The sequence below is a fragment of the Melanaphis sacchari genome, unplaced genomic scaffold (genome assembly GCF_002803265.2).
Source record: "Melanaphis sacchari strain LSU unplaced genomic scaffold, SCAv2.0 Contig0_pilon_pilon, whole genome shotgun sequence".
NCBI classification, from domain to species: domain Eukaryota; kingdom Metazoa; phylum Arthropoda; class Insecta; order Hemiptera; family Aphididae; genus Melanaphis; species Melanaphis sacchari.
Window position 1 is genome coordinate 4097188 of NW_020270366.1, and position 6932 is coordinate 4104119.

The window sequence follows — 6932 nt, forward strand, 5'->3', positions numbered from 1 at the left end:
AAACGACGATTTTTTTTTTCTAAACGGATTTACATCCTACCGTATCTCATACGTTTAAAAGTGAAGAGAAACGAAAGATATAGAAGGAGAAAGAGAGAAAGAGAGAGAAGGAGAAAAAAATTATTAAGTTAACGACGTGTAAACACGGGTTTTTATTGACGGTAATTGGTCGGAGCGCCGTGGCCGAGGCAAAAATATGGTCGAAACCAGGTCGTAAAACAGTCTGTGCACAACGACCTAAAGTGCCGAGGAGCGTGCCGCCGTCGCCGCCGCCGGTTTGCACGCGTGTGTATATAATGTGGATATGTGTGTACACACACGCGTATGTGTGTGATAAAATCACATACACTCCCCCTTGTACATAAATTAGGCATGTTTATGATGTGGTTTTTTCTTCAAAAAACTCTTACTATGACTACCGACGTGCTTTCTATGTTTCCTTATTTTCGATCTTTAAGATGTTTACGATTTCCGTACACAATCATGAATTGCCCGCAATATGTCAAATATTAATTTTAATTTTCTATACATCCGGTCCCCGACGTCTTGGGCCAGTTAATCATATAATACCGGACATTATATCCCATAAATATATACACATAACATACACGATTGTTGTTAAATTGAGCCATTAAAAAAAAAAAAAAAAAAACGGTCGTAAATATTCGGCGTGCGGCTACTGCTGTACCTTCACAGTAGATAGTTTGGTTTATAAGTGTGCTCTCGGGCTGCCGCCGTCGTCGCCACCACCGTTGTTTATGATCCGTACGGTAATTAACCTGTGCGCGTGATTGAAATCGTTAATATAATGGTCTCTCGTGTAAAATAACATCAGATATAGCCACTATCACCGCACTGTACTGTGTCGCGAGACATGATTTTTTTTCATATATATATACGTTAACTGTTCACTGCTCACATGTTATTATTATATACCTATAAGTAAATTATCTTTCTATTTTTCTACCCTGTACCTTTTTTACCACAAACTATGCAGTAAAGTGAAATGTTATTGTATTTTAATTAAAAAGTTCTACTAAATAATATAATTCATTTACAACTATTTTATACTCTCCTATAGTTTATCATCTTGAAATGTATAGTGAGTTCATGTTGATAAAATACTATGCGGTATTTATTTATGCACCTGTTATAAAGTACAGATTTATATGCATATTCTTATAAAATATGCATTGTTTTTATTGTAATGATTATTAAGATTAAATAAGTATATTTAAAATAATTAATAATATACCAACTATTTAATAATATTAAATTTGACAATATTAGATATAATTCACATTATTTTTAGAAACAAATAAAGCACTGAATATATTGTACATATCTTATAATAATATGCATAAAATAACAACAAAACTGTTCTGTTTATTAACCTACGATTTGAAATATTTTAACGGTTTCCAAAAAATCTTACGAAGCAAACATTAATTATGTTATATATAATATTTTGTATTCGGTTATAAAACCAAACTCAAACAACTAAGCATTTACTTTATTAATTTAAAAATATAAAAATAACTAGATATAAGTATATAAGTATGTCTTGTGAATAATATGTTCTGAACCCCAATGTTATTTTGTGGTAAATATACTTAATGCATATTTAAATTAAAAATTATTTGACGAACTTAGAAATAAATTACTTAAATAAGTATAATAAAACTAATTTTTTTTTGTTTGAGGTACAGATATATTTCCAAAAGTTGTTCATTGGAAATACATTGAAATTGAATAATGAATCATAGATTGAAAAATTTAATGCGTTTTAGTCAGTTTATAGTTTTATGCTCGTATACCTACTAATGATTATCCATACAATTATATCAAAGCATTGAAACAAAAATATTAAATTTGATTTATTCAAAAATGACGCAAGAAATCATATCAAATTATTATTATATATTATATGGTATAAAGTTAATAATTAACTATTATTCTGTTTTAAGACACTGAAAAAATACTGATTTATAAGAATTTAAGTAAAATATAATTTATGATTACGGCAAATATTACGATAAACTTAAATTGTACAAATATATATACATGCATACCTTATTCCATATATCTATTTACCTATTTATATTTTACATAAATTGTGATATGGTCATCTAAATCTTTACATAAATTACGAATAGTTACGAATACCTGCACAAAATATATCTCATTTATTTTTAGACTATTTTAAACTCGAATACAAAAAAATATGTATTTTCCTAATGAACAATCGATACAAATAAACGTAACGAATAATATACGAAATTTGCAGGTAAACGCATACATCTATATTAGTTAGTTATGTATTATATGATTCAAAATGGTTTATCACTCACCGATTTTGTTGGTCCTGAGAAATCTTTTGAATGGCGAGTAGACGTCAATATAAACTGTGTTTAAAATAATGTGTGTTTTGATAAAAATAAAAATAAAATAAAACAAAACAAACAAAACAAAAACCGCGGAGATTTAAGTGATTATATAGTGATGGTTAAAAAAAATAAAAATAAAAATCGTTTCAACAAAAATCGAATACCGTACAACGAAAAACTGTGGCGGTTAAGACATAAAACAATCGGTGTTTGGCATGCATTTTTTTCGACGCGATTAAAAATACGATTTTTCGCGCGCTTGAATTGGTGTGTTTTTCAAAATACGTCCGTTTTGAATATTTTGGCGGGTCGGCGAGAACGGTGGAAAAATCAAGTACTTAAGCGTTAATAAACAGAAAACGAATTAAAATAATATACGACAGATACCGCGGTACATGAATAAAAATAAACAAAAAATAATGACGGCCGTAATATGTAATATTATAATAATAGTATAATATAATAATATTATAAAGAACCAAAACAAACGAAATAAAAATACAATGTACAGGAGCGGCGTGGAAATGGAACACGACGATATAAAAGCTATAAAGTGTGCTGTGTGTGTTATGGGCTCCAAAAAGTTTGTCCTTACAATAATGGGACGTGAATCGAAGTGTTGGGCGGGAGAATGGTTTACGGTCTCGGAACTGATAGAGAGCCCGGCCCCCTGTGCTACCGCCCGCCCGCTGCGGGACAGAAAATATAATTTATGCTTAAACATTTTGCTGTGAAACATTAATTTTCAATTAAAATCGTAATTATGCTAAAAATCCACAAAGCTAAATGAATTTAAAATAACTCCCAAAACTTCATAGCATTGTAACTTAATTGCTGTACTTTCATAGTTAAAAATATTTTATCCAATAATAACTGTAATACTTAAAATATTATTGACTCTATTTTGATAAATGTTAAATGGACATGGTATTATTGAAGTTTTATAATTAATGATAAATTAAATACTTACACCTTACATTATATTTCTATATAATGGTATATTCATCACATAATATAAGTTATAAATGTACTTAATACCTAAATTTTAAAAATTCTCAACGTTTAAATAAGTTAAATTATATAATATTTTTAATTATTTATATCTAATCCATATACAACCCTATGATTTAAAACTATGGTTAGTTACTATGATTTATAAGGTTACACATGTAAAGACAAACATTTGTTGAAAACATATTATATTATCAGTTATAAGAAATATAATCCATTTTATTTATGGTATACTAAAATAACTTTATCTATAGAATTGACATAGATGATATTCAAGCGATGATTTATAATATTTTTATTGCTATTATACATAGTTAAATTGTTGTTAGTTATTATATTTATTAATAATACAAACCTATTCAATTTTATGATTTCTAGTATAATTGTTCATAGTTTTTGTTATCATCACAATTATTATAGATCTAAATAATTAATGATTTATAACACTGAAGCTTATAACAGCGTTACAACAATAATTATTTATGGGCAAGCGTTGTATTTAATGAGTAATAGTTAGTTATATTACGCGTTTATTCGTATAAAATAATATTTAGCATTTAAATACGAAAAGGACTTAAAACTTAATTACTACCACAATTACCTTGTTCATCGACATTGGTAGAAATCATTCTAATTTTTAAATATTAACTGTACTGAGCTACTTATCTATCTTGATAGGTATTTACTGCAAATGCATCAGGAGCTGAAAAAGCATAAAAATACATTACTATTTGTTCACCTTTAACATAATACAAGAGATCCATGTCGATATTAGTAGCAATAGGTATTTAATATTACGACCCCAATAGAATTTAAGTCAAATAATATTATAATGTTCAAATAACTCAAGTAACGTAGAACAGGTATACTGTATTAATATAACATGTACAGTGTACAGTATACAAAATAATAATAAGTAATAACACACAAATACCTAGGTATTAAATACAAAGCTTGTGGTTGGAGTTATAATCGATTTTTCGATACACAATTAAAACAACAATTACTAATAATTATTAAAATAAAAGAGAAAATCTATTTAACTTAGTACAAGCAATAAGTAGGAATTATTAAATAATATCAATAGTACGGATCCATAATATAATGAATAACATTCTAAATTGGGATGATTGGCATGGAAAACGATAGACATAAGTTTCTATTAATGAATTCACTTGCTATTCAGTATTGCATGTCACACACCGGGTGGTTGTCCACTATATAGTCACAGTTAGTATATAATATATATATATATATATATAAGTAACGCGCGCTGCTACCAACGAATTAAAAATTTTATCTTTTTAAACTGAACGCTGAACAGCGAAGTATTTTCTGAACTTAAAATACTACTTATTATAATAATATTATATCAATGTTTGAAAAATCATAGAATAATTTTAAAATACTATGGTAATTATAAATAGTTTTAATATAAATTAAAATATTGGCACAATATTAATAATTAGGCAACTATTTTTACTTAATAATACTATTTTTAATCAGCTTTATCTTATTTCCTATTAAAAGTATTTTTATAAATTAAATAAATGAAAATATTAATATTTAAATTAGTACTAATTACGTTATACAAAAACATTTATATACATACATTTTAAATTTGATGATTTTTAAAAACAATTATCTTAATCAAATAATTTGAAAATAAATACATGGTTTTATTAAGTTATATCATTAAACATTAATTTAATTTAAATCCATAAAAATTTAACTCAAAATTAGAATTGAACAAAGATTTAATCAAAATTATTTTTGTTGAAATACAATATTTTTATTTTTATTTTTCATAATTATACCTACATAATTTATAAAGGAATACAAGGATCTTTAAAAGTATTTTTAAAACTATATTAAAATAATTTCTATTGACAGTATAATGTCAACAATTGTTTATGAGCGTTTATTGTAAATATTTACGACATTACAAGATATGCACTAATAAAATAATTATCAATCCATTACTTTTTATTATTTTATCATGATTCAATTATTTAAAACGAATAATAAAATGAATACTGTGTCACTGAAATTATCAAATAAATATTATCATTTTTAATCTATAATGGTATAATTTTTATAAGGATATTAACTATTTTGAATTATTTATTTAAAATTTAAATTGTTAACTTGTAGTTTTTAATGTAAATAAAATTAATAATCACTTAAATAAATTTTAAAAATTTAGTATATGATAATGAATATGTAATTTTATAACTGTTTATACAATAAGCATTAAAAATATGTGAAAACTTTTTATATATACATTTAAAGTTAAAATTTTGACGAAATTTGACAAAACACAAAATTTTCAAATTACGAATATTTGAGTTATAGTATATGAAATTTTAATTTTAGAGATTTGAAAATTTAATGCTATGTTTTGAATTAGTCATCTTAAATAAAATTCAATGAATATAGAACACAATTATTGCATTAGATATAATAAATTAAATTTGGACCAAATTATGTTTACTCCACGTATATTATGGATATATTACTATACGCAAAGACACTTTCATAATATATGTTGTCTAATTTAAGATAGTAACTATTTATAGTTTAATATAAACATATTTACTAATACTCAGATAACATGTTCTATAAACATATACACTGTAATTATTGGTAATCTTATTTATGATATTTATTTTAAATATGCTGTACAATAAAATTATACTATGTAGGTACTGAAAATAATTAATTTATTTTCATTTTTACCATTGTCGTTTCAATTTTCAAAATCTTCGACTGTGAATGAAGTCAAACGTATAATGGCACGACGTGGCAATAAGGAAGTACAATGTCCAATGTCTAGCTGAGTATATACGATGCTTCTATTTCTATTATTTTCCCTTAGGAGAGGGTAGTCTTGAAAACAGTTTGAAACACGCATATACTGAGGGAATTGATAAACACGTTAGACTTATGCGCTGGATGGTTTTATTGTAGTTTTCGGTTTACAGGATAACAAAAAGAAAATGACGCACAGTATAGAAAAGAAATACATATTATTATTTTAATGACTATCCAATATGTACTTTTATAGTAAAATATAGAATGGATAACATCTAGACAACTTATCTAAATTTGATAAGTATATGACCTCGTGTTAAACTTTTTACTTTTTAGAAAATATTTTATATATTTGTGTTTCAAAGCTTGGTTTGTTTAACAAAGTTTCATATGAACACACTATATATAGATAAATGGCCGTAAATTGGCATATAAATAATTGTAAAGACAAACATTTGCATTTTAATTCAATATAATTTAGCTAATCATAGATAGCGTTTTAACAGTTCTCAAGTAAATTAATATGAATAATGGGTCTTCAAACAGAATAATATAATATAGATACTAATATTATAATTTTTAGCTTTAAGTAAGTAATAAAGTAATAATAATGGAATACAGTAAACATAATTAATTTTAATTTAAAAAGAAAATATATTTAAATTACCATTTTGAATAAATAATAAACATGCAATAGTTTACTTTTGCAAAATTTCTTTA

The 6932-nt window shown here is 25.3% G+C and overlaps 1 protein-coding gene across 1 annotated transcript in view; it reads right to left on the reverse strand.

Annotated features, from left to right (window-relative positions):
* The window catches only part of LOC112599563 (homeotic protein antennapedia-like), a 158064-nt gene extending 155243 nt beyond the window's left edge, over positions 1-2821 (reverse strand). Inside the window, exon 1 of the mRNA XM_025346504.1 lies at positions 2352-2821. The gene's annotated coding sequence lies outside the window, so the exon portion shown is untranslated. The remainder of the gene's footprint in view (positions 1-2351) is intronic.
* Positions 2822-6932: the final 4111 nt, after the last annotated feature.